The sequence below is a fragment of the Sorex fumeus genome, unplaced genomic scaffold (assembly GCF_029834395.1).
Source record: "Sorex fumeus unplaced genomic scaffold, SorFum_2.1 ptg000039l, whole genome shotgun sequence".
In the NCBI taxonomy this organism is placed as follows: domain Eukaryota; kingdom Metazoa; phylum Chordata; class Mammalia; order Eulipotyphla; family Soricidae; genus Sorex; species Sorex fumeus.
The window spans coordinates 4,838,450-4,865,179 of NW_026606096.1; positions in this window are offsets into that span (position 1 = coordinate 4,838,450).

Genomic DNA, 26,730 nt, shown 5'->3' on the forward strand with positions numbered 1-26,730 from the left:
GATGTTCTCAGCTATGATCTCTCCCAGTACTTGTTCTTCCCCTTTCCCATTTTCCTTTCCTTTTGGTATTCCTACAATTCAAATGTTGTTCCTTTTGCTGCTATCCATTAAGTACCTTGAATTTCCTTCCATTCTAGTGCCTCTCTTTTCATTTGTCAGTTCTCTACCAATACTGACTTGTATTTTGTCTTTAAGTTCAACTCTATGATTCTCTACCTGTGCAATTCTGCTTCTATGGCTTGTTATTGTGTTCTTTAGTTCCTTGAGTTCATTTTATATGGAATTTGCCATATTCTGAATCATTTTTTTTGAGTTGGTCAAATTTCTCACTTGCACGGCAAAGCCTGGCAAGCTCCCCCTGGTGTATTCAATATGCCAAACACAGTAACAACAAGTCTCACGATGGAGATGTTACTGGGTCTGCTCAAGCAAATCGATGAACAACGGGAGGACTGTGACCATGAAATTTCTCATCTAGTGATTGCTTAATTTCACTAGTCAGTGTTTGTTTAATTTCAATTGTCAATGTAGTGAGTGTTGGTTTCAGGTATTCATTGACTAGGCTCTAGCATTTTAATGGCTTGAGGATTTGCCTGGTTTTGATCTCTGTCTGACACAGCAGTTGCATTCTTAATTTCCCCATTTTTTTTGAGGTTTATGTGGGGTAACGTTGATGATTTAGATTCCCACTTACTTAAGAAGTGATATGTTCAGTTGTTTATACTAGAGGGCTACTGATAATATCTCTGTTTTTCAGATTATTTCCTTTACCACATAGTTCTATTAGGTTATGACAAGGGATTTTTGAACTAGTCACTCTGTTTAGTTGGCTGAGATATATGACTATATGTCAGTGTACTATTATTTTTGCATCAACTGCTTCAGTATGAGGTGTGTTCAGTAATAATCTTGTGCGAGCATGTTGAGAGTTAGAGGATGGGCACAGTCTCAGTGCCTGGAAACACATACCTGGGTTCAGAGAATTGGAGGTAATGTCAGTTGATGCAACTCCCTGAACCAGAGTTTGGGGGTCAGTGAGTAAGTAGCCCTCAAAGTCCTGTTCTGAAACTTTCCACCCAGAGCCTGTCTGTGGTGAGAGGGAGAGGGACTGTGCCCACCACTTTAAAATCTTTATCTGAGAGGTTATATACCTAGATAGAATATATATCTTCAGGGATGCCACTCATACTTCTAGTGGGATTCTGTGTTACTTTCCCATCATGCCCTTCAGACACTAGTATGGCTTTTTTAATTCACTGCTTGAAACTCTTCATCACTAGGAATCTCTCTACATTTTCTGGCTGTTTTTTGATGCTCTCTTCATTCCCTTTATTGGAATAAGGACAGGCTCATATGTAGGATATGCAGGAATATAGTTTTGCCACCATATTAGTGACAATGCTTGCCAGTGGTGGCTAAGTGTGCTTATCTGAGGTTGAGTCTGTGGCCACATGTAGGGCCTCTTTGCACACCCAGAACAAGTAATTTATGTAGGTTTCATTTTAATTCAAAGATTTTTTCAAATGCACGTATCTCTCTTATTTTGTGTGTGTGTGTCCCAAAGCATTTAATTCATTATGTTCATCTTCTATTCAGGATCTTCTATGACAATAGAAGGTCATCCTGCTTACTCCTTTTCCAGGATGTCACTTTATAGCAGATGTGTTGGAACCAGGAACATCCCTAAAAACTGTGTAAGTCTGTATAAACTCCAGTAAATAAGACATAAATATGATAAGTGAGATTCTTTTTAAATAGCAGATAAATGTTTTCTCTCTGTGGAATTTTTGAAAGTTTGCTTTGAGTTTATTCTCTTCAGTTCACAACTGAAAAATAGAGGCTAAGATGTAGTTCTGATGCTTTTTCATTACTCTACAAATTATTTTCTACCACTAGAATATAAGAGTACATCACATAATACACATTATTGTATTGGCCAGCTTCAGTTAGTTTCTGTCAGGTCTCTCCAGAAAATGTGTGGCATTTTGCACAAATACAAGGATACTTTAATAAAGGATTATAAATTGGGACAAATAATCATATTGCTTTTAGTTATGGGTCTATTTGTTTATTTTTTGATTTAAAAACTTAAAATCAGGTAAGGACTTAATGGTCACAAATGATGCTTCCTCATTTCTTAATTTCCCTAATTTCAGTTCATACTCTGTAGACCTTTATATAATTTGTCTCTTTGATTATCTCAGACATTTTGGACAATATTGTTTTTCTTAACTATTTACACTCAGATACCCAATCATCTTTCATCAATTGCTTGCTCAGGGCCAGCTACTTGCCAAGAGTAAGGCACATATCTGAAAAATAGTATAGGACCAATGCTGTCAAGGAAGCTATGTTATGTTACATCAGACCTGGCATAATGTAATAAGTTTATATTAAGTAATAAATAATATAATAATCACAGTTAAATAAAATTAAGAATAACTGATAGTTCATTTCTAGTTATGCGATGAAAATTGGTTAACTTCTTAAACTTAACTCCAATTTTCTCATTTCATAGAAAGATCTAAGATCATGGAGTCTTAGATCCCTTGTAACTATGCTATGCTATGACATTCATAAGCATTCGAGACAGATGACCATTCATATGGATTGATCAATTCAGTTTTTACAGCAGAAGGAAACACTGGACTCAGAATGAATAACAGGCATGTTACCACTATATAGTGACTATAATATGTCAAGAGGTAAGTAAAGTCTGGCTCATTCTCAAAAGAATTATCTTGGGAAGATATTATCCCAATTTTAACTTCTGAAAAAATTGTTTACTTTGCTCATTGTTATGTAGCCAATTACCTAGGTTTTTTTGTTTTGTTTTGTTGTGTTTTCAATTTCAAAGCCCTGGATGGGCTCAAGGAAGATTTTTATTATCCTCAAGAAAGGGCATGATTTTAGTTGTAGAAGTGAGAAGATAATTAAAATGTTAACTTCTTCTCAAACAAAACTGTCATAAATGTATTTCTAGTTTTCATGATTTATATTTTAAAACAAAACATTTATGACTGTTAGCTCTTACCTGTATTTATAGCTTTTCAGTGCAACTTCAAGCTCTTACCATTGATTTTTGGATCTGTTTTTCTTTACCTTGAATCTGAGCTTTTATCCAGACTTGTTTTGGATGATATAAAGCAAAGGAAGTGAAAATATGCTAGTTCAAGGTTGGGCTTCAAGAAACAATGAAAAATTATACTGTTTCCTAAGAACCCTTCTCAACCACCATATGAACATCAAGCTAGAATCCTGGAAAAAAACACAAGCAGGAGATCCAAGTAATTTTGCTGAAGCCATCCAGCTATAGTTGATTTCTAGTCAACTACAGACTCATCTTTAAGTCTATATGACTATAGATTTATCAGTGAATCAACTGGGACAAAAGTGCTACTTAACTAAGCCAAGGTGACATTGGTAGTTCTCAAAATTATAAACAAAAAGTTGTTTTAAACCTATAAGTTTTAGATTATATTGAATGCAATAAGTTAATTGATTTACTCTGTAACTACGATAGCACCACTCATTCAATAATTCAATAATTTTTAGGTGAGTCAGTCATATAATTTAAGATCTTTCGCCTAAACCAGATAGTATTTGGGAAATTCCTCCATACCCTAATCCTAAAGTCAAAACTCTCACTCTAAATTCACCTAATGGTACAGTGAAAACAGTAATTTTTTTCATTTCTTCGTCTCTGAGTTGTCACTGAATTAATTTGACTAAGTGAGTGTTTCTGCATAGATAGAAGTCAGCTTTCATGAGAATTCAGATAGTTATTATGCTGCATATGATAGGTTTGGCAATATTCACAACCATTAATACAGTAGAGTTATAGGAACAAAATTAAGTGGATTTATAATTAAGCTTAGAAGAGAATAATAGATTCCTTCACTGAGGACAGACCTCTACTAGTACCATTATCCTAAGTCTGATGCTCCTTAATGTTTCAAATTATGGGTTCAGCTTTTTTTTTAATCATGAGCAGATTACTAGAAATAAGGAAAATGAGGGTTCTGAGAAACAATGCATGGTATAATTCCCTTATCTTGTATGTGGCCAAACCCAGTTCCATCCCCATCAGTATATATGGTCCCCTTAACACAGAATCAGGAAGAACTCTCCTGAGAACTGTCTGATGTTGCCCCAAATCACTAATGCCCCAAAGTTAAATGAAGATAATGACAAAATGACAAAAAGTCATATAACCATAAATATTCAGTAAAATTAGTCATTTAAATTTAATTATAATATATAATTTGAATCATATAAACATATCACTATCATTCCATTGTTCATTGATTTGCTAGAGCGGGCATCAGTAATGTCTCCATTCATCCCTATCACCTGCTAGCATAGCCCAATGGCATATTGGGGGCTCTTTCACGGTCAAGGGAATGAGGATCATCATTGTTACTGTTTTTGGTATATCGAGTACACCACGGGTAGCTTGCCAGGCTCTGCTGTGCAGGCAGGATACTCTTGGTAGCTTGCCGGGCTCTCCGAGAGGGATGGAAGCTTTTGGGGAAGCCTCTAATCACCTTTACAGGTGTTCCCAGTCAGGTGTATATGCGGGCAGGATACTCTCGAAAGCCTGCTGGATTCTCTGAGAGCGAGAACCAGACAATAAGAGGTCGTGTGGCCCCACATTTCCAGGAGCTAGGTTTTATAGTCTCTGGATCTTGGCCGTTGATGGGGGTACACGGCAGTTGGTGGGTGTAACTGTCTAGCCACCGGAAGATGGGGGATCTGGGTGGAGGAGGCCCAGTCCCTAACCAAGAAGGTTTGGAGATCTCAGCCCTGGGTCCTGCACACTTGGGTTCCTCAGCCTGTTCCTTCATGCGTGAGGCTTGTCCAAGCATGTGGAGAGTGGTGTTAGCATGGCTGTGGCTGAATCCCGGACATCTTCAGCTGCCAGGGTTCTGCTCAGGGCAGAGGGGAAAACTCAACCCACCCCTCTCTACGGGGCCCCGCTAAGGATAGCCAGACACAGGGGCAGGAGATCTGCATTGCTCTCTTTTGGAAGCTTGGTTTTATAGTCCCTGGATCTTGACCGTTGATGGGGTTATACAGCAGTTGATGCTTTTACCATGGCTGTGCCTGGGTCCTGGAAGTCTTCAGCTGCTGGGCTTTGCTAGAGTCGGAGAGGGAAACTCAACCCGCCCCCCTCCAAGGGGCCCCGATGAGGACAGCCAGGTGTGGGGGCAGGAGACTCTGTGTTGTTCTCTAAAGGGAGCTTGATTTTATAGTCCCTGGATCTTGGCTGTTGTTGGGGTTACATGGCAGTTGGTGGGTGTAACTGTCTAGCTACTGGAAGATTGTAGGATGACATTGCTTTTGTCCTTCCTCCAAAAGGAGCTTAGGTTTATCTAGTTACACCCATTCCAGTGCTCCTGAGACACTTCCATTCCATTGTGTTTATCTGTAAACATTCTTCCCAATGCTCTCCTCCCCAACCAGTTAATCAGCTTTCCCCCTAATCAGACTCTGTTAACTTGTAAGGTTAGATTCTTCAGAAATCTATGATCTTATATGTATGAGTGAAATATTGCCTTTCTCCTCTCCTTATGCCTTATGAACAGTTTACTTTAAAGCAATGCCCTATTTGTATAGATACAGAAAGACCGTTAACATTATGCTTTGTAACTCAGGATTTGATTGGCTTTGAATATTATTCACTCCTGGGCATCTACTTTCTTGACTGAAGCCTCAGTTGCCCTTAGTTCCTAACACCCCCAAATCAGGGTCCTGACGAGGGACTGAATGGACCCAGGGCAAGCAGTGAGCTCCCCTGGCATCAAAATGGGCCAGGCCAAAGTGCCACAATTCTTAACTATAAGTAAAGAGTTTGATCATAGACAAATGCTGTCATGATCCAAAAGTAATGACGAGACTAGGATCCTGCTAGGGGTGGGAAAGACTATCTGGCCTGAACACTGTAGACTGAGATCAAGATGGCCCTAGGAGAGCAATTCTATAAGTTTAAGATATTTTTTTACTGTATCCATACAAAATGATTTATATTATATATGCTTATATGCTTGTCGGACAAGGAAAGGAAAAAAAACACACCCATGGGATTCTGCTCTAGGGTGGGTCGTCCTGCTGAGAGAGGATATGTCCTAGGAGCAGCTTTCCCTGAGGGAAAGAATTCTACCCCAATTGATTGTGACTACACCTATGTGTAATTATTACCCCAACCCCTCATGCTTTGAGATTTAAGTAGACTGTAAGTGTGGGGTGGGGGATCAGAAGGAAGAGAAAGGAGATAAGGATCAGAATCCAGACTCCAGAGAAGGAGGATGAAGGGGGATGGAGAAGGAGAATGAAGTAGCAGGGGGGAGGAAGAAGCAGGTGCAGAGGTGGAGGAGAGAGACTGGAGTAGATGGAGAGAGATTTGGAATAAACTGCAACTAAGACCTATCAGCCTGGACCTCGTTCCTTCCCTTGCCTGCCCATCGCCATCGACCTCCCCGGGATGGGGGAAGCGGCATGAGACTACCGAACGTGGGCAGCGGGAGAGATAGAGCCACCGCCGCTGTGCTATGCTGTGCCCCTTTTTTGAGTTTACACAGAAGTTGAGGGATCTGGGTGGAGGAGGCCCAGTCCTGAACCGAGCAGACTTGGCGATCTCAGCCCTTGGTCCCACATACCTGGGTTCCTCTGCTGGTTCCTCCATGTGTGAGGTTCGTCCAAATATAAAATATAAAATACTATATATTTTATATAGTATATAATAGTATATAAAATAAACATAATCATATGTAATATAATCATGTATAATGAATATATAATAGGTATACAATATGCTAGGTATATGTAAACATATACAAAAATAATTAACTCAAAATTTCTTGCCAGGACATACACACCTTCTTAAACAAACACATGCACATAAACATGCATAGTGGAATAATATCTAAAAGTGACAGGAGAAAATAGTTGACTGTAATTTAGGTCTAGTAATTTTTTGAAAGACATTTGCCTCTCAAAGTACTATAAATATATGTGTATATATATATGTATGTATATGTATATAGTAATTGAATCCCTGTGAAATAGAGCACTAAAAAATACATGCGTTTTGAGTCATGCTGGATGTAGTAGTAAAATATATAATGGTATCAGAAAGCAAAGAATGTAGAGAAAGAAGTACATGTTATATGAGATTTTTACTCTATTTTGGTTTTTTTTTTTTTTTGAAGGATACACCCAGAGTCTCAGGGCTAACTCCCAATTCTGCACTCATGGACCACTCCTGGAAGGGTTCAAGAGACTATATGGGATGAATGGAATCAAACTCAGGTTGGTTGTGTATAAGTCGAGTGCCCTAAGCACATTGCTATCTCCACAGCCCAGAATCTTTTAGTATACATGTTTGATAAAATGCATGAATGTAAGCTCTCTCTTAGAAAGTAAAGTTAGATCTTATAGTTTCTAGGATCATTAAAATGTATTCATAAATAAATTAAATGTGAATGGATCAAGTACTTCATTAAAAAGGTAGAAATAAATTCATTCTGCCACTTAGTGTCTCTTAATTGGTGTGTTTAGTCCATTGACATTGAGAGAGATTATTGTCATGTGATTTTGCACCATCGCCATATTTCTATAGAAGATTGTTGTGTTTAAGGAGTTTGTTTTTCCTTACAGTATCCCCTTCAGTCCTTTTTTAAAGTTGGTTTTGAATCTATGAAGTTCCTGAGCTGTTTTTTGTCCCTAAAGTTGTGTGTCATTCCTTCAAATATGAGTGAGTGTCTCGCCAGGTAAAGTATTCTTGGTGAGGTCTTCATTTCATTACTTTTTTTTTAAAACTATATTCCACCATTGACCTCAGACCTGGAGAGTTTGTATAATAGGTCTGCTGTAAATCTAAGGGATGAAACGTTGTTTATAATTTCCCTCTTTGATCTTGCTGCTTTCAGTATTGTATTTCTATCTATAGTCCTTGTCATTCTGATTAGCATATGTCCTGGAGTCTTTTTATTGGGATTTCTTTCAACTGGTACCCTTGGGCTCCTTGGATCTGGATGCCTGCATTCTTCAGCTCTGGGAACTGTTTCAGCAATGATACCTTTAACTGTTACTACCTCATTGGGGTTGCCTCCTTGTTCCTCTGAGACTCGGATGATTCTTATGTTGTTCCTCTTGAACTCATCCCATAGTTCTCTTGCTTACCTTTGGGATATTTTGAGACTTATTCCATTATTCTGTTTTTTTCCTGGATGCTTTCAACAGCTCATCTTCAAGTTCACTGATTCTGTCTTTGACTGTTGTCACCCCACTATTAAGGACACCCACTGAGTTTTACATTCCATCTAATTTTTTATTAACGAGATCTGTTTATAGTTATCTTATTTCTGCTCTCATTTCCTCCTTATTTTATTCGCTGTTAATTGGTTGTTCCACTGTTTCTTTCATGTCCTTCTGTGTTCTGTTGCATGTCCATTCCAATCTTTATTTGAGTTTATTAAACATCATCACCATTTCATCTCTGAATTCTTTATCAGAGAGATTTTGTATATGGTTATCCCTTGTTGAGGCTTCAGTACTCTTATCTTCATACACTCCTTGTGGTTGAATTCTGTGCTGATTTCCCATAGTGCCTGTGGCAGTCTGAAGGTGGTGAGCTCTTCTTTCCCCTTCTAGGATATTTCCGCTTGGTGTTCCTGTATAAATGTATCTTATGGGCACAGCTGCACTCTAGGGAAACCCTGTCCACTGCTGTTCTATTCTGGGGGTGGGGCATTAGCAGAGTATCATGAGTTTGAATACAGTGTGGTCACTGCCTAGGAATGATCCTAATGGATCCTTGGTTTCTGAACTGACAACTACACAATGGAAAACTACACAGATCTCAGGAAAAATAAATTCATGAAATTTGCATATAAATAGATAAACATGGAGAATAACATGCTGAAAGAAATGAATTAGAAGGAGAGGGACAAATATAGAATGACTGCATTCATTTGTGGGATATAAAAAAATAGTATGAGACTAATATCCAAAGCCCAGAGAAAACAAGGGCCAGAAGGACAGGTCAGTGGTTGCAAGCTTGCCACAAGTGTGTGGAGGTAGAGGACAGTTAGGATAGAGAAGGAACCAGTATGGCCATAATAGTTGGAAATGATCACATTGGACAGGAACTGAGTGTTGAAAGTAAGTAAAGGAGTACACATTATAGCCTCTTGGTATCTGTACTGCATGCAAACCATAATGCCCTAAAGGAAAGAGGGTGGGGGAGACAGAGAAATAAAGGAAAGTTCCTGCCATAGCGGCTTGGGGAGAGGGGGTATGAATGAAATGGGGGACATAAGAAATATACACTAATGGTAAGACAGGTGTTGAGATATTATACAACTGAAACCCAATCATGAACAAATTTGTATATCTCACAGTGATTCAATGAAAATAATAAATGAAAAATTTAAAAATTAATTAAAAGGTAGATATTAAAATTATTTTAAAATATACAACTAAGTTATTCAAGTACTATATATAAAGATGCATATAGTCCAAAGATAAAGTGATTGACAGAGGAAGAGAATATCACTGTGAAAACATAAAACATAAGAAACTTGATATGGCAATATTGTGAAAGATGTCTTGAAAACAAGATATTACAAAAGACAGAATGGACATTTTATAATGGTAGAATCATCAATTAATCAAAAGTGCTTAGTCATACCAAATTTTTATGCACCTAATATCACTTCTCTACTAACAGAGCTTCATGGAATACAAAGTAAAATTTACAAAATTAAATAAATAGTTGATAAAATTAGTTGAAAGTTTTTAATGCTCCTTTAGAAGTAAACAAAAAAAATCAGTGAGGATAGGGATTTGGATAACACAATTAACCAATGACCTAATTTACATTTATAGAACATTATACCCAGCAACAACAGAATAGAGTGCTATAGAATATTTACCCAAATACACTTTGGCTGATCCATAAAATAAATCTTAATACATTTTGGACTGAGATCATAGCAAGTGTATTTTCTATTTAAAGCATAATTAAGTTAAAAGTGGCAAAATTATATCTAGAAAATTCACAGCTATTCGGAAGTTTAGTAGCATAATAAAGCCAGAAATGAAAATAGAAAATTTTTGAACTCATAGAGAAAGAAATAACACAATTAATAGACTCAGTAATATTCTCTTAAAGATGTGCATGTTCTAATTCCTGAAATATGTGTATATGCTATCTTATATAATAAAAAGGACTATGCAGATATCATTAAGTGTCTCAAAGCAGAAGGATTTCACTGAATTATCTAAATGGGACCAATGTAATTGCAAAGATACTTTTAGAAGGGATAACAGGAACAGAGTCAAAGAGAAGAGATGTAAGAATAGAATCAAAGATCAGAGCAAAGAGAAGATGGGATTATTTATTTGGGAAATGGAGAAAAAAACAGAATATGAAAAAAATAAGATAATTTTTGATGAGATGCTCATGACTCCAATGTCAAACTTAAGAGTAAAATAAAATGAAAATAAAATTAGGGATCAATATGTGTCATGAGCAGGAAAGTACAGACAAGACAAATTTCTAGCATGTTAGGTGTTAAACTGAGAATCCCTAACAGAAAGATTAACTAAAGGGATCAATAGTACAGCTGATCCATGGATGGACCAGCATCCTATTTGGTCCCCCAAGCACCCCCAGGAGTAATTCCTGACTGCAAAGCCAAGAGTAACCCCTGTGCATTGCTGGGTGTGACACAAAAACCAATAAGTAAATAAATAAATAACCAAAGAAATTCAGTTCATGTGCAATAAATTTCTCATGGAAGAAACAACCTAAACAAAAAGTAATTCAGAGAGATAGCCATGAGTTTCAATTTGTATAGCATCTGCAACAACAACAACAACAACAAAAAACCATTATTTTATATAGAAATACCAAGACTGAGAAAATAAAACCCACTTTTAGGCTTGCAAGTCTGAAAAGTTGTGAGAAGGTATTAATGGAGAAAGATTTATATATAGATTTGTGTGATACCATCCCTAGAATGAGAAGTGTCTGTGTGTAGTAAGAAAAAAATTATACACAATATTGAGGCAAATAAAGAGATTGGGTTGGGGTATTGTCCATTTGATGCTCCCCACCCCCCTTTTGCTTGCTTTTTTGGGGAACACACTTGATGGTGCTCAGGGTACCATATGAGATACCAGAGACTTGAGTCAGCCATGTTCAAGAAAAATGCCCTACTCAAATGACTATAACTGCCCCCATTTGATGCTTCTTCTTTGTCTTCAACTCAAAAATGTTTCTATGTCAAAGGTATAGTATAAGTATTTCGGTTTCCTTCAGAAGAAAAATTTCTATAAGTTATTATTAAATAAAATAGTCGTGCAAAATTATACATCATGATAAAATAAGAGCTCAGAAGTATAAGGCTATTATTGGATTTGAAAATCAACTAATATTAGTATCATACTTAAAAAATAAAGGAGATATGTCTCATAAAATAATTTTAATATATTAAAAACATAATAAAATTTAACATTCATTCTTGATAAATATTGAAAAAAAAAGAATGTTCTCACTTTGATAAGGACATGTGTTAGAGACATAGCTTTTAACATTTTTAGCAGAGGAATACTAAAAATTTTCAGATTAGTAACAACAAGGGCATGTGATTTTACCCCTAACACTTCTGCTCAACATCATTTTGGAGGTGCTAGCAAATACAGCTCACTAAGAAAAAGAAAAATGCCCTAAAATTGTTAAGCAAAAAATAAATGAAATAAAATTATTTCATGAAAATTAATACATTTCTTTCTTTTCTTAAAAAATTAACTGAAAAACTTTGATTTGTAAACTTATAGATAGTTGAGTTCTGGGTACATATTATTTCAACACCAATCCTACCATCATGTCAACTTTTCTCCACCAGTGTTCCCCTGCTAGATCACACCCATACCCCAGGCTACTCTGCCTACCATCTTGACAGACACTTTACAGAGTTTGGTGGCAGCAACTTAATGCTCTAATGTTCAGTATTACTGAGAATGCTTTTGATATACAGTTATACCACTCTCCCACATCACCAATATAACTAAAGCCTCAATCCGTGTTCCCTCATTACTTCTTTTTCTCATATTCCTCCATTTTGAGTCATCTACCCATCCCATGGTGATGAGGTCCTCTGGTGCTTTCAGGGGCAAGTAGACAATCACAGCTGATAGATGGAGAACAGGTTGCAGACAGATTGCCAGACAATAACCAAAGACCTTTATTTCCAATAAAAAAATTAGAAAAGAGGAACCACTAGAGAATGGGAGATAGTGATGGGCTGGGAAACAAGGCAGGGGAAATGTAGCCCAAAGAAATTTAGAACAGGCATGGAAATTATCCTGAGCATCCCTGGGGAGTCAATAATCCACAGAAGCATTGTAATCAATGTGGATGGAAAGGGTTAAAGAAAGGGTGGCAGATAACTCAATTAACATAACCTCCTAGAACCCTCCTCCCACCCTCACAGCAATGGAATTCCTGGGAAATAATTGAAATAATAGCCCCAGAGGTTGCAAAAGCCCACTTGTGGGTACAGGGGTACTTTGCTATATTGGTTTATTGTTTCTAGGACTCTTTAGGGTCTTCTATGTATATTATGTCATCTGCAAGTAGTGATAATTTGACTTCTTATTTTTCAATTTGGATCCCTTAGATATGTTTTTTTTTTTTTTTTGCCTGATTGCTGTAGCTAGAATTTCTAATACTGTATTGAGTACAAGCGGAGACAGTGGACATTCTTGCTTTATACCTGATAAGAGAGGAAATACTTTCAGCTTTTCACCATTAAGAATGATACTGACTGTGGACTTGTTATTAGATATTAACGAGACTGTTAGTATCTTGAGGAAGGTTGCTTTCACCCATAATTTATTGAGTATTTTTATCAAGAGTGGATTTTGGATCCTGCCAAAAGTTTTATCTGTATTGATTGAGATGATTATATGATTTTTATCTTTTCTTTCATTGAAGTGGTATACTATGTTAATTGATTTGTGTATGTTGATTTATCCTTGCACCCCTAGAATGAATCCTGCTTGATAAGGACATATAACTTTTTTGAAAAGGACAGTTTTCTTCTAAAAATATACTGTTCAAATATGATTAAAAAGGCAAAGACTCAGAAAATATATTAAAGATTTATTTTATCTTATATATAAAAGATTCAGTAACCAAAACTTAAAGAGCAAAATAAGTAATAAAATATATTAAAGCTATGGAAAATATTCACAGAAGAATATTCCATTAATCAATTAATGTATAAAATTGTACTCAGTATTTTTAGTTATCAGTGAAATGAATTTTAAAGCAAAATCAGATTTTACTGTATAGTTGCTAATGTGGCTAAATTTAATACTTTTAAATGTTGAAGAAAATGCTGATCAACTGTAATATTATACTTTGCTTATGCAAGAATAAAATGGCATAACCAATATAAAATGATTAAAGTAGGGAATTTATTATGATTCAGTGATTCTTCTTTTAAACTTTATTCAAAAAGTAAGAATATGTATTTACAAAGAACTTTCATAAAAGCATTACTTCAGTGATAGTCATAGTAACTATAGGTCATAAAATACATATAAAAATAGCACTGTAGCACTGTTCTCCCCTTGTTCATTGATTTGCTCAAGCAGGCACCAGTAATGTCTCACAACAAATTGTGAGACTTGTTACCGTATATTTGGCATATCGAATACATCATGGGGAGCTTGCCAGGCTTTGCCTTGAAGGCAAGATACTCTTGGTAGCTTGCTGGACTCTCTGAGAGGGGTGGAGGAATGAAACCCAGGGCAAATACCCTACCCGCTGTGCTATTGTTCCAGCCCACATATAAAAATATATAACGTATATATAAAAATACCCATTGTTAGATAGTGAAATTATACTACACTCAGACAATGGAAAATTGTTTAGTAACAAGAGCATAATTATGGATACAAAATCTAAAATATTATTCTAAGTGAAAGAAGTCTGTCAAAATCAGTACCTGTATATTATATATTATTTATATGGTGTTCAAGATTAAAGAAAACTAATTTTTAGAAATAGAAAATAAACAATATGTTAAACTCGGGATTGTGGAGGAGGGAGATATATTAGAAAGGGAAACATGAAGATTTTAGTATGATGGAAATGTTTTTTTGTCTTAATTGGGATACAATTCAAAAATATTGAACTATATAATTAAGGTCTGATATTTACTGTATGTAATTAACTTTAATAAATGTGCTAGGATCAGGAGTTAGGTGCTTGATTTGTATGTGGTTCTCCCCAGTTCCATCCTCAACAATAAATATGGTCACTCAAGCACTGTCAGGAATTATCCCTGAGCATACAGTCAATAGTACACTAGTTGGCATGGCCCCCAAACCAATACAAACAATAATATTATAATAATAATAAAAATAACAGGACTAACAATATTAAGCTAAATTAAAACTGCCCTTTTCAAGAAAGACAGTTTTCCCTGGTAATGTGGAATGGGAAAAGATATTGTATATCCTAACAAAATCAGCCCAAAGGGACAAAGATCTTTGAAATAAAGGACCCATCTGAGAATCCCAGCAAACCTTTGAGATGCAAAATTATAGACTGAAGTACTGGCTGGATCCCTTGCATGGAGAGAGGCCACTGTTAGAATGAAGATCATGATAAGAATATAAAGGAAGATTATTACCAGTTCCACAATCTTACCCTCAGAAGTACCTTGCAACAGACTTGGCAGTTTCAGAAAACCTTATAAAACCTGGTAGAGACAAAGGTACACATATTCATAATCTGGGGATCCCCACTTGTCTGACTGAGATGTGTATTTTGCTATCTTCACTCTTTGAAAAAGTCAACATTGTCTTAAGTGTGTAACTAACTCTCTTTCTCTCTTGACATATTTACTAAATCAATGATTTTTCACCTTCCTGAAATTCTGTTCTGCAAGAGTCATGGTCACGGTCCTCCCGTTATTCATTGATTTGCTGGAGTGGGCCCAGTAACGTCTCCATCTGAGACTTGTTGTTACTGTGTTTGGTATATTGAATATGTCACGGGTAGCTTGCCAGGCTTTGCCGTGTGGGCGAGATACTCTTGGTAGCTTGCCAGGCTCTCTGAGAGGGGTGGAGGAATCGAACCCGGCTCGGCCGGGCTGGCTGCACACAAGGAAAATACCGTGCAAGAGTACATAGACAAAATTGGGCAGAGATCAAGACTGGCTTTTTTTTTCTTCAAAAAGCCAATCCCTTCCTCTAGACTGAGGCAATGGCTCCCAAAGAAATTGGATAATAGGGATTAATACCTGTGCTGGAAAATCAATTTGGACACAATTGCAGTTTGAGGACTGTCTAGTAGAATTGTTGAGGTTCTGGTATCTTTATAAAGGAAGAGTGTTCATTGCAGTTTTTTTCATTCCCAATCCCGCACCCAGGCACTTCCCAGTGACCAAAGTGGGAAATGAGGAAGGACTAGGCTCCTCTCTCCTAACTACTACTTATGTTTGCTAAACTTCCTGAAAATAACAGTCAATCTCACACTGAGTTTTCTCCCAAAGAAAAACCAGAACTAACCAAAACAAACTAGCACACAAACCAAACATTTACTGTTTCCCTGAATATAATTAAGTCAGAACACTTGAAATTCCCCGAATCCCAATTCTAATTCAACAGTACATTGGCAATGCCAACACTTTGGCTCTCTTGGTCAAGGAAGCCAGGCAGATCTATAGAAACTGTGTTACTGCAATAATAGATGTTATAGATTGCTCATTAATTGGTTATTCTAAGTTTGCAAACTAACATACAATTTTAAGCTGTTATCAGTACCAAAAAAAAAAACTTCAGGAAAAATAGTAAACATCGAGTCTAATTTTCTAATTTCTTTCCAATAAGTGATGGTACTTGTGTTATCACAAGTTTGACAGTGAGGACATTGACACTAGGAAGTTTTCAAAATTAGGACTCCAAGCAAGAAATGATAAATAATAAATTCAGGTAGGGCTTCTCAAATGCAATAAAACTAGAATACAGGCTTCTACTAGGAATGAGGAAAGCTTGTACCTAGAATAAGAAAAACACCAATACATTGGGAAATTAAATTATTCAAGTAATAGACAAAGCATCAGATCCATGGTTGAGTATATTCTCTAAAAAGGCTGCAAATTCTCTACAGAGACTTCAGATGAAAAAGAACTAGTTGCTACAATCCTATCAGGGTTCCATTAAGGCTCAGCAATGGCATGACAAGGGGTCGACTGAGTTGTGGTTCCAGAAGAACCATGAAAGCACTACTCTACCTATAGCCAAGTAAAGGTATAAATTCCTGCACTAATCTGTAAGCTGCAACTCATGTTTTGTTACATAATTTTTAATAAATAAATGTTTCAAAATGAGATACAAATGTTCCCCTGCTTTCAGCATCACAAATCAGCTAGATAGATAGATTTTGTAATGGCTTAATGTGTATTAAATTATCAGCATTCTCTCCACTCTGTGGAACAGGGATTCTAAGGGAGATATGGCTGGAAGGCAGGTCTAATTATAGGGCAACTGAAAACTCTAGGAACTTTACAGAGTGATGGAAACACCAACAAAGATTACAGGAAGGAAATTCAAACAGATATTAGGTTTTTGCCAGCGGGCTATGATTTGAAACTCTGTGGATCATTCTCTATGTGACTAACATTGGAAAATAAGCACCAATTCATGTGAAGGGGTAAACTAAGATAGACTTGGCACCATAGCTGGTCGCCTTCCCACCTCAAGGAAATTGAGCACACCCAGCCTCTCTCCAACCTTCTGCTTCTATTCTTTCAGTTCCATAGCTACCTTTATATTTCTGGACCTCTAAGTCCTGGGATGTAATTAGAAATTCTCATGTAGGTGATAATGAGTGATAAAAATTAATGACATTACAAAATATTAATGGTTATTGAAATCAACTAACTAGCAATAATATAATGACTAATTCACCTCAGTCTTTAGTACAAAGGAGCAGAGCGGTGGGCATTCCAGACTTTGCACAGTTACTGAGCACCAAGAGTTAAGTTCCACTGACCAAGCACTGGAGTATGTGCCTTCCTAATATATGACCAGTGTTCAGTGATAACAGCAAACACACAATTATTCAGCTTTTATAGGTAAATTTTGCAGAATATTAAGGTGAGTAAGAAATTTTCTTTGTCTTCTAGAAGCTCATGGTGATTTATGATTGTTAGCCCATACTATTTCTATGTGTTCTTTCTGTATGCATCCCCTCTTTAATAATTCTTTCTTTCCATCCCTCTCTAAAGTTCCTAGGCTTTCAGTTACCCCATAATTAGACCTGCCTCCCAGCCATATCTCCCTTATAATCCCTATTCCACAGAGTGGAGAGAATGCTGATAATTTAATACACATTAAGCCACTACAAAAACTAGCTAGCTAGCTGATTTGTGATGCTGAGAGCACTGGGACATTTGTATTTCATTTTGAAACATTTATTTATTAAATAAAGAGTGCAGTATCTTTAATCTATGGTATTTAAATGCATGTATACATGCTTGAGAAATAGTATTAGGAAAAATGATCTTATTGCACGAAAGTAAGCAAAAATACATGAATTAATTTTTGTCCTTGTGTGGAATTTGCACCATTGCTTAATGGAAAAGGGGGGAATCATGATCATATCTAAATATAAAAATATGAATTCTGATGTAAAGTTATGGAAGAGTACAGATGTCTAAGAGGAAGCCTGATAAAGTCTGAGGCTTCTTGGAAACCCAGATATTTGGGCTGAAATGAGATAAAGAAGGGTAAAGAGGACTGGAGAGACATTACAGGATGTAGGGCACTGCTTTGGTCACAGCCCTAGCTTGATCCCCAGTACCACATATAGTTCCCTAGCATCACCCAAAGTGACCCTAAAGCATAGAGTCAAAAATAATCCCTAATCACCAATGTGTGTGGCCCCCAAATCCACCACTTCCCAAAGTTGGAAAGAGTCTGACTGAGTAATGAACAGGTCATGAAGTTGATCTACAGGAAGAGAAAGAAAAAAACAGAGACACCAAGGATGACATTTGCACATAGAAAGAATCAAGAGAAAAGTGTATGCCAAAATGAAGTATAGTTGGGGTGAGAATCAGAGATGCAAGTAGACCCAACTCTGATGGGCTCTGATGGGTCCCATAAAGGATTTTTATTGTAAGAATAATGGAAATCCACAAAAATCTTTTAAACAAGATATTTCATGATATGGTTATGAGAACAAGTATAATTAAGTCCTTACAGATTTCATTTTGCTTCTTTATCCTCTTAGGAAAGAAACATGCATTAAGTTAATCTGAATAAGGTATAAAATATGAATCTATAACCTTGGTTAATTGATGAAATTATTATTTTTGGCGGGAATTGAGTTTTGGTATACACCTGGAAGTGTGAGCTTGGAGGGTATTTATATATATATATATATATGTATATGTATACACGCATATATGCATATGTGTGTATGTATACACACCTATATGCACGTGTATACAAAATACTTTATTATTTGAGAAAAAAAAGACCAAATTACAAAGTTGTCATGCTGAAGATCTGCTCATCATCATGTCAGAGGTTTTGAAAGGAAACGGAAGTGACTTTCCATTAAGCAGGCTCGCTTGAAACTGTTGTGAGTCAGGATTAGATTCCAATTTGGACCCTTAACATGGTTCATGCCCATAAAAAATGAAGCTAGTGACTCAAATGCAGAGAGCTTCTCCCCATGGCATGTGTGACGATGTTATAAATAGATAATGAAGCAATGAATAGGTCCTGTTAGAGAAAAATATCTGGACTGCAAGAGACTGGGATCATGATAGGCTCACTATTGCTACAGAAGACTCTTCTGTAGATGCCAGTCATGGTCTGGCTCTTCGTCCACACGCTCATGCTGCCTGTTTTATTTAGAAACCAGCCTGATAGCAATAAAGGGCCAAGAATATAGATCCGACCCAGGTACCTTTTGAAATGATGGAATCTCTGCAGTGATCAAAATATGCGTCTCTGCAAGTTGCATCCAAATGCATCCTTTTCCATCTTGTTACCCTCTAAAAATTCTCTGAGCATTATCTATGAAAGCTTGGGACCTTACCTCCACAAAAAAAAAAGATATTGCTCTGGCTTCTGAGTAGAAATGAGCAGCAAGTAAGCAGGACTTATTCTTGGTTCTGTGCACAGAATTGAAGAGGAGTCACTGCACACAGGACAATTGTCTTAACTCCTGTACTTTTTAGCCCTCAATTATTTCTTCTTTCACCATAAGAACCAATATGTGATTGTCTAAACTCCAGACCTGTCACAGTGATCAGTCATATTTTACATAGTAAAATATATGAGTCCTGGGATGAAGATGATGGGGAACATAACTGTAAAACAATCTTCAAAAGACAAATAAAGTTATAAAGAAACCAACTAGCTAAATAAGCAATTAAATGAAAGGAGAAAAGGAAATTTCTCTGTGTTATTTGAAGTTTCAAAGATATAAAGAGCAGTCATCCCAGCACCACCTGACAGCTCTTGTGTGCATAAAATGGATCAAGGACATTGAGTCAATTGCAAGGTCCATGGTCACTGGTTGATGCTCAAGAAAGGTTTGAGAATATTATAATCTTTATTTTTTATTTTAATGTACAAAAAAGCAACAACTGTTGATACCAATCTAGAATTAAAAATGATTAGATTAAAAATATGCAATATTATAAAAATAAGCATAGAAAATCTATTTATGTGTAAAAGATTATATCTGATCACAGGGTGCGAACATTATAGTTTTTGAGTTCATGTTTTCCAAGTCATTCGTTGTGTCCTTGTTTATACCATCTCTGAAATGGAACTGACTTTAGTCCAGTAATTACAGTAACTGGGGGCTAATCAGAAGATGACAAAAGTCTTGACATTCATGAGGAGCTCTCCAGGTCCTGTATATTTGAGAGGGTTGTATGGATTGTTGGTCCTGGCAAACACATACACAAAAAGCCACTGCCAATCCCCACTCTCTGTCTTTATCCACTATTGAATGGGAAAATTTGGGCTCCTGAGAAAACTGTTAGATCTTTCATGCTACAATGAGTAGCTTATAATTAAGTCCTTACAGATTCTACCTTATTTCTTCATCCTCTTAGGAATGAATTGACATTTCTGCAATCTGAGTCAGGATGTAGACAAGTCAGCAATAATTTTCTTTTTTCTGTTTTGTACTGCTAAACTCTCAGTCATCTTGATGCCAACCTTGAGCCAGCTCCCACTGTTACCTCAATGTTACGCACACTAGTCTCAATGTTACTCACACATTCACATAAACCCTAGTCTCAAAAACAAACACATGTCACATTTCTACATGCAAAGAACGCATACCACACTATCACAAGATACGATCACACACTATACACATTTCTAGCCCTTTGTAGCTACATACATCCATACAACAGCTACACCATGTGAAACACACCATACTCACGTACACAACTTAGTCTCACAAAGCACACTTATATTCATACAGTCACCCTCACATGCCTTTTCACATATGCTAGACACACCACATAAAATCCCATAATCTTCATATATACTGTACTCACGTATATTTTATTGATATATACAATTCTTCATTATGCTCTCTAACACATGCGCACTCTTACACAACAGCAACTTTGTAATAGTAGGGCAGAGGAATCCAGTGATAATACACTTATACATCATCAGCAGCAGAATCATATTGCAATGAGGTGACTGGACAATTTGATTTGGTTGGGGAAGTAGTCTATACTGCTACCATCTGTTACTTTGAACCCCAGCCCAAATGCATTCCCAGAACCCGAATCAGCACAAATAGTTTCCTCCACACATGTCAAGAATGGAGTCAAGAATTTGAAACAGTATCTGGGACCTTGAACAAGTCCATTACTTCATTCATGAAATGGGCCTGACAATAAAATTAATTTTTTTAAATAATTTACTAAACATATCAGCCATTTTATGAAAACACTCTCAAGGAATTTCCACCCTCTGTATTCGTATGATCATTCCTACTAGACTAATTAGTCTGTGGCATCCTCTGGTCTACTCTTTTTCACTCCTTTCATTTTCATTTTTTGATTATCCCAGTGTACATCTTAGCCTAATTCTTCCTAAGAAGATTGGATCTGAGGCATGTCCTGAACCTCCCCTCCCCTTCCAGTAGTTGAGGGACTCTGCAAGCTGTCTTTCACCTTGGCACACTGAGAGGGGAAGGGGACCCTGAACAAGGAATAAGAGATGGTTCGCCCAGACTCTGCTTGGCATCCTTCTAGCCTTGGAGGCAGAAGGTCTAGTGCCTTATATGACAGCGTGGATTATGGACCAGGTTTATGGTTGAGGTCAGAGAGAGTGTCTCCTGGGAAACAGGTCTGTCGCCTCCTCCTCCTCCTGGTTATTCTCCATTGTTCGCTGCTGAATGCCTCGTTTTCTTGATGGAGAGGATCCTTAAATGTCTCAGCCTCTTCTCTGCCTCTGCTCTGCTCACACTCCCCCACTTGTATCCTATTTTGCACTTCCATTTTCTCTCCACACTTACCTCTAGGAAGCAGCAATCAGACCACACTATGACAAGAAAGAAATGTTCACGGGCATCAATGAACAGGAGATCGAAAGGTCAGCAGTTCTGCAAGTCTAATGACTGAAGCACTTGCCAAGCCCCCATATACTTCAGTTCACGTTCTACAATCCTCCCACGATGCGCCTTGTGACTCTTAGGGTCCATAGGAGTGAGGCAGATGGTCAATACCTTAGTTGTCCATGCCCACAATACTCTGTCCTCCCTTCAAATCTAGATTTTTTTGCTTATTGCTTCTGCCAAGATCACTAGCGGTCTGACAAGTGTGAATTAATTGTCAGCTAGGCTCAGCATCCTCATCCAAAGGATGAGGAGTTGGGTCCTGGTGACTGTTTCTCATGTGGGACATTATTACTTGCTGGCACTTAAGGAAAAAGGGAATCCTTGGAATATGTTGCAAGTTTCTATGTTTTATGCATTTTGAGTTGGAAAGGTTTGCTCCAGGACCTCATCAAGTTAGTTTTCTTGGGAAGGCCTTTAGTATTTTTTAAAGAAACATACAAAGCTATGGGATGAGAGCGGGTGAGAGGTAAGTGATTAAGTGAATTGGGGTTCTCACTTAGAAAGCCCTAATGACTCTACAATAATATTCCTGGAAACAATAGACTGGGAGAGTAAAGTGGCAGGCTAGAAAATAAATGCAGAAATCCAAAACTTCTCTTTCTATTTTCAATTATGAAATAAGAGTTTTTTTTTTCTTTTTGAGTCACATCTGGCGATGCACAGGGTTTACTCCTGGATCTGCACCCAGGAATTACTCCTGGTGGTGCTCAGGGAACCATATGGGATGCTGGCAATCAAACCCGGGTTGGCCACAAGGCAAATTCCCTACCCTGTATCCTATCATTCCAGCCCCCTGAAATAAGAGATTTTAGAAGTCACAATTGTGCTTAAGAAAACCAAGTCCCAGCAGAGATACTTCCAGACCCTGCAAAGGCTGAGTCTCCTATCTGGGATACCCTGGAAGGGGTCAGGTAAGACCACTACACATCTAAACAGAGACCAGGGAGCTGGGACCCTCCATAATTCAATTGTTGCCATGCCCAAGTCCAGACACCATAAGGCTTCGGATGAGCCTCATCCAAGAATAAATCTGTTGACAGACTTAGGTATATGGGTTTTATGATGGAAATCTCCAGGTTCTCACAGAGTTGGGGATGGTCCATCTCCTCCCATCTCCTTGTTCATCCAGGATCCTGGCATCTCCCATGAACTGCCTCTGGTGCCATATAAGCTTATTAACTGGGCATAAACTGGAGACTCATAAATAAATCTCAAAAGAGATCAACATGCTGTAGGGATGCTTCCAAACTCCAAAGTCACCATTCAGTTAAAAATTTAACTCCAGCTGTATCACCCAATTCAAAATTTTAGGATTCCTGGAGCATGCGGCCACACTTGCAGCTGTGCAACATTTCAAACTCTACATCACTGCCGTACCAGGAGTAACACACCACATGGGATGGGATGTAAAGTAGAAGGAAACCAATCTCAACTAATAAAATATTAACACACAGAGCTGGAGCGATAGCACAGCGGGTAGGGCGCTTGCCTTGCATGCGGCTGACCCAGGTTTGATTCCCAGCATTCCATATGGTCCCCTGAGCACCGCCAGGAGTGATTCCTGAGTGCAGAGCCAGGAGTAACCCCTGTGCATTGCCAGATGTGACCCAAAAGGCAAAAAATAAAATATTAACACACAAGGCTTAACCTGTAACAACATATTAGTAATCTCTAATCCAAGGGCTTAATACATCTAGGGTGAGATACAATAATTTTCATACACTTCATTCTAAGGAAATCTTTTTTGATCATTTTGAGCAAATTATTCATAATGAACAATATCATATAAATTATTTAGAACCTGCTATTGGGGCAGGCTTGGGTGGTTTAGGAAAGATAGAAATAATGGTGGTGGGAAGGTGTAATGGTGGTGAGATTGGTGTTGGAATATTGAATGTAATAAATCATCATGAGCAACTTTATACAAATTACATTAAAAATAACGAAAATCAAATACCATCAAATCAACTTAACAAAAAAGTGAAATACTTGCAAAGAAAATGATAAACTACTAGAAAATGAATAAATGAAGACATGAGGAAGTGTAACTATATTCCCTGTTCATGGATTGGAAGAATTAATATTGTCAAAATAAAAATTTTCCCCAAAGCATTATACAGATTCAATGGAGTTCCTGTGGAAATAGATATTACATTAAAAACAATTTTATTAAGACACTATGATTTACGAAGTTATTCATAATGTGGAAATGGCTAGAACAGTAGGCAGAGCACTTGCGGTTTATGTGACAGTGCTAGGTTCACTCCCCAGCACTCTGTATGATTCCCTGAGCCCACCAGAAGTGATCCTTGAGCAGATCCAGGAGTAACTCCTGAGCACAGTGAGTGTGATGCAAATTTTTTTTTAAAAAACTAATTTATATTAACGTTGTTTCAGTAATAATGTCCACCATTAATCCCGTCACCAATACCTCTTTCCTTCCACCAATATCCCCATGGTTCCCTCCCATCTCACAGCCTGCCTCCTTGGCAGACATATAATAAATTTACTCCATACTACTTGCTCTTAAAAAATTAAAGGAGTGGCAAAGGGAATTTTTAACTCTGTCACTTAAAATATATCATATTGAATTTTATTTTGTATTTGAATTTTGTATTTGAATTCACTGCTGATGGAATTATCTACTAGTCCAGCCTTTTTGAAACAATATGGACATTTTTTTAGTAGAATGCTGTATTCTGTTTATTCTTCTTCAAAAATGATTGACTAAGTCATTGTTGACCAGCTTCATTTCCTCACATGAATATTCATAGAAATGGCACTGTGTTCAAGACAGCTGAGGGAGAACCAAAAGAATTCCTTGGCTGAGAAAAGCAGCAGAGTCCTTAAGAGTACCCTCAGGACACAGGAGAGAAGGTGAGAAAAAGAGACAGACACACACACAAAAATAGGCAGATCCCATGCAATTTCCAAATCCATGACTCTAGTCATTTCTCCCAACACCCCCCTGCACAGTTCTGCCTCATCCCAAGCTGAAAAAAATCAAGGAAGAGCTTTCCAAGGTCATTCCAAATGTTCTTGTGTGTGACACCATTTTTCCGAAATAATCTCTCACAAAATTGTGACCTCATCTTTGACTCATCTTCTCACTGTTCAACCAAGTCAATTTTCCTGGCCAATAGCCCTCTCCTTTGTCCTGTTCCAATCACTCTACCACCTGCCTCCAACTTTTCACTTGTGTGAAGTTTCCTTCCCATTGGGACTGCTGTTACCATAACCAAACTGTTTTCCCGCTTCCCTGTGCCCCCATCTGGATAATCTCTCTCCTGCCCTCAAGATTAACTTTATTTCCTGACCATCCTAAGCTTCCTTATACATAAATGAAAATTCACCTTTTGCCATGACATGCACTGGGCTGCATCTTTTCTTCCATGTCTCATCCTATGCTATAATCACATCTCATCCCAGCTGTTGAAATAAAACCAAATCTGTGTTAGCTAGCTGGATGAAATTTTGCTGCAGTAATAATTTCAAAATTTGGGACTTTCAACTGAGGTTTATTTCTTGCTTATAGTACTAGTTCTCTGTTGAAAATTGCATCTCCACAACACATTTCATACTTTCATTGGAGGTCTCAAGTGAACGAGTCCTAAAATTCAATGGTTTTTTGAATTAGAAGAATGACAGGTATCTACCCTTAATTCATTACTCAAAACAAGCAAAGTGGCCATGCCTACCATCTACAGGACAGAAGGTGGTTCCATGTGGCTGGTCTTAACAGTGATGGCCAAGAAATACTGTGACAGAGATAATGCATCTGTCTCCCCACTGTTAAAGGTCTGGTGTACACCCTGCCTTGTCTTCTTTTTGAATTTTTATTTTAATGAATCACTGTGAGATCCAGTTACATTCCCTCTTGTTCTCTCTCTCCTTTTGGGTGTTATAATTTGCAATACAATATTAAGCAGCCATCATGTTTGGTCCGTAGTCTACTTTTAGCACGCATCTACCATCCTGAACAAGCCCTCAAACCACCATTTACTTAATGGTCCCTTCTGTATCCCAGATGCCTTTTCCCCAAGCACATGAGAACAGCTTCCAAGCCATGGGATGATCCTCCTGGCCCTTATATTTACTGTCCTTAAGTGCTAGTCTCATATTATGTTACTTTCTATTCCACAGATGAATACAATCATTCTATGTCTGCCCTTCTCTTTTTGACTCATTTCAAGTAGCATGATACTCTCAATGCCCACCCACTTATATGCAAATTTCAGGATTTCCTCTTTTGTAACAGCTACATAGTATTCCGTTGTGTAGATATACCAAAGTTTCTTTAATCAGTCATCTCTTCTCAGGCACTCGAGTTGTTTCCAGATTCTGGCAATTGTAAATAGTGCTGCAATAAACATACAAGTGCAGATATCATTTATACTGTACTTTTTTGCATCTCTGGGATATATTCCCAGAAGTGGTGTTGCTGGGTCAAATGGGATCTCAATTTCTAGTTTTTTGAGATAAGTCCCAATATGGACATTTTTTTAAAATAGGAATTGAACTTCCACATAATCAGCAATTTCACTTCTTGGCCTCTATCAAAAGGGCCCAAAAATATTTTTAGAAGAGAATTTACAGTCCTATGTTCATTACAGGATTATTTAAAATAGTTCAAATCTGTAAACAACCTAAGTGATCAAGAACAGATGAGTGGATACAAATAAACAATAGACTACTATTCAGCTAACAGAAAATGATAAATTATTCAGTTTTCTACTGAGTGAATGGACCTGGAGAGTTAAATTTTCAGTTAGTAAGAAGGAAAAGGACAGACATGGAATACTCTATGTATACAGCACAAGGAAACATGGTAGGTGATTAAAAAATGACCGAAGATAATAAAAAATGATTAACTGGTCTTCAGTAGGAAGCTTACCACAGCGAGGTGTTGGAAGTAGGAGGGGCACTGGTTCAGTTGAGAATGGAAGTGAATACTCCAGTGGAGATTGTGGTGATGAAATGTTTTATGTATGAAAATTTACCAGTAATGGTTTTGTAAACTATAGTGCCTAAAA